At 38.5% G+C, this 3,256-nt stretch overlaps 1 protein-coding gene across 4 annotated transcripts in view; it reads left to right on the forward strand.

Annotated features, from left to right (window-relative positions):
• LOC106870396 (carnitine O-palmitoyltransferase 1, liver isoform) overlaps positions 1-3,256 on the forward strand; it is a 109,550-nt gene that overhangs the window by 2,338 nt on the left and 103,956 nt on the right. The window contains exon 1 of one of the 4 annotated variants that reach the window (XM_052977867.1): positions 115-1,114. The exons of the other annotated variants lie outside the window; for them this stretch is intronic. The gene's annotated coding sequence lies outside the window, so the exon portion shown is untranslated. Of the gene's footprint in view, positions 1-114; positions 1,115-3,256 lie in introns of those variants that run through there. 4 annotated transcript variants of the gene reach the window in all.

Below are 3,256 nucleotides of genomic sequence, written 5' to 3' on the forward strand. Positions count from 1 at the left end.
ATATATATATATATATATATATATATATATATATATATACATATATATATATATATATATTCTGTTGTGTCTGGGGAGAGTCGTATATATATATAATATTTATTGCCTACAATAAATAAACTCGGTGTATATTCTGGTTGTTGTTTAGCCTCGGGTTAGCGTCTGTGCAAACAGACCTTTGCTTATAGGTGTTCCGGTTATGACCATCCCGTCATTTTTGCAGGCTTAGTGTATCTGAGTCTATGTTATTAAATGTCTTTAAAAAGAAAGCTAGTGAGGTGTGATTTCATCTATTCAGCTACTGCTTTTAACAGTTCGAACGACCTCGTTAAGACGCCGTCATGCACTCCGTTATTGCGATATTTATCACCTTGATACCATAATCAGATTATTTGGATGGTCGGTACGGAATGTCATGGTCATGGCAGTCCTTTTTCTTGGAGAGTCGGTATCAATGTAGAAACAACTGATGCGAGGGAGAATCACAGTGATCCACTGAGTTTTAGTAAAAAAATATATATTAAGTTTATAAAACAACTTCAAACAGTGTGACTTGCGGAATATACAAGAAAAAGACAAAAAAACACACACACGCACATAAAAAAACGCTTACTATTCTGGTTCAAACAATTGTAGACATTTGACATGAAATGAAGAGAGAAATGATGGACAGATATATATTTTTAAAAGAATTTCCGCGTTCCATCCGTATTTACGATTTCATTTCATTCATTCATGTACATGATTGCGCTATTATTATTATTATTATTATTATTATTATTATTATTATTATTATTTTATACATTTGGTAAATATTTTAATCCATGGGTAATCTTCCTTCTGCTAACTCAGTTGTAAGCTACCGACTCTATTCACTTTGAGTGGGTAACACACACATACGTTTCTATTTGCTTTTATTCATTGGACTATGTCTGCACAAGGGCATTGCTTCCAAAGGTTTTAGTAGATTAAATCGACCCTAGTACTTATCTTGCAAGTTTGGAACTTAGCGATCTTATTTGTCGCACTGCTAAGTTACAGGACATAAACACATACACCGTTTGTTTTTGCATTGTGATCGCTGACACACCTACAAACAGACATCTACAAATAGGTATGTTGCGTGTATGTTAAATTGAGTATTGTCGCTTTTGCGATCCTTAATTTCAAGTTGGTTATTTTAGTTCTATATATATATATATGGCATTTTTTATGACTATGCCTTTGTTGGTTAGTCCTCAAGTAGCTGGGGTTTTACTACTACTACTACTATTATTTAATTTGGATTATTATTATTACCGTTATTTTCAATTTAGAATTTTAGCTTCACGAATACTTTTAACATCTTGCCAATTAGTACGATACCTTAGATTGCTGGGCGTGTTCACAGTAAAGATAAATTAGAGTGGGGTAATTTTCTTTTAAAAAAAAAAAAGAAAACAAAATAATTACCTAAATTTCTAAAAAAAAAAAAAAAAAAAAAAGATGTACTGAAACCCCCACTCCCATGGAACTCACAAAGAGAGGTATATATAAATATATAAGATCGCATTAAAAGACCTAACCGTAAAAGCGAGGGTACTCCTTAAATCTTATTTCAGCATGTAAAAAGTTGAAATGTATTATGTGAAAGAAATGAAAGTAAAAATGTCGGAAGTGACGATAGCAATATGTGTGAAAGGAAAATATAAAATGTTTTATTTCATTAACTCACTGTGAATGATGTCGCGTCCACAGGCACCCCCCCTTATTTATTACAATATATGTGTGTGTGTGTGTGTGTGTGTTATAAATATATATGTATGTCTATTATAATAAATGCCAAAACGATTTTCTGTGTGTCAGTGTGTCACACTTTGACCCCCCTCTCTCACTATTCAATGACACTTCTACTATTCCTCCTGCTAGGGTGAAAGTAATAGTAGGCATAGGGACGGTAAGGGCGGTAATAGATTGACAGTTGTGATGGTAATGGAGTGATAGCAATAGTATGAGCTGTAGTTGTGATAGAGGCAGAGGCAAGAGTCTCCCTAGAGTAGGGGAGAATGAGAGACTCAACAGGTTAGATACAACAGTAACGACTAGGAATGTCTTATGGATGCAGAGGCAGCTTCAATCACCCTTAACTGGAGAGATAATGGGAGTGAAATGTCTCTGGAAAGATCTGCAAGAATGCAAAAGGGCTCAAGATACAGCAGCCAGGTCAAACTGTGGGAAGAAAGAGCCACAGTTGGAGCACCTGTTGAAACATCAGTAGCTGGGGAGGTATTGGAAGTAAAGTGTCACTGCAGAAAGTTCTGCAAGAATGAGAAAAGGCTCAAGATACGCCAAGTTCGGTCCATCTATGGAAAAGAGGGGGCACAGGTGCAGCGCACAGTGGTAACACCTGATGAGACACAGGAGAAATCCAGGCAGGAAGTACCACAGAAGACTGGAAGTCTCTCAGTACCTGTGTCACCTCAAGTCCTCAGGAGAGGCACTCCATCTAATACCACACTAGGAGGCCATTCCCAGCCAGCAAAAGAACGAATCAAATGGCCCACGATGGATGAAACAATGAAATGGCAACAACTGCATTCCCTGCCCAATGAGAGGAAAGGAGCAGAAGGTGGCTGTGCACAGGATAGGAGAGGCAGCTGAAAGCGGCACCTGCTGACTTAAAGGTAGAAGAGAGAAGAGTTAAGCTGGAAGCCAGGAGCAGTTGAGGAGCAGCAAACTTCGCCACCTCTGCTGATCCACAAATGGGAGGGTGTTACGCTTCAGGGTTAAAACACCTGATAAATGGATACTGTCTGATGACATCAGTTCCTCCTGCCCTAAGCTCCATTCCATTTGGTTTCAAAGCGAAGAACTCTGAAATGTCAGTTTCGATCTATGCACCCAATGGCAAAACCAAAAACATTGTGTATCACAAAGCCCTGCAAGACTGAAATGTTGGAACAAAGATGCTTTTCCCTTTGACAACTTCACTTGTCAACCTCTGAAAACCTCTCTTGCCAACCTCCGACAACTTCTCTTGCCAACCTCCAACAACCTCTCTTGCCAGCTTATGAAATCCTCTCTCAACAACCTCCAACAATCTCACTCGCCAACCTCCAAAAACTCTCTCATCAACCTCTGACAGCCTCTCTCGCCAACCTCCGAGACAATCTTTTTCACAAACCTCTGAAAACCACTCTTGCCAGCATCCGACAATCTCTCCCTCCTCTAGCTGACAGTCTGTTGTACTTTTTCGCGACAGAAAATACACGAAATT

This window comes from Octopus bimaculoides, chromosome 2 (assembly GCF_001194135.2).
Source record: "Octopus bimaculoides isolate UCB-OBI-ISO-001 chromosome 2, ASM119413v2, whole genome shotgun sequence".
In the NCBI taxonomy this organism is placed as follows: Eukaryota; Metazoa; Mollusca; class Cephalopoda; order Octopoda; family Octopodidae; genus Octopus; species Octopus bimaculoides.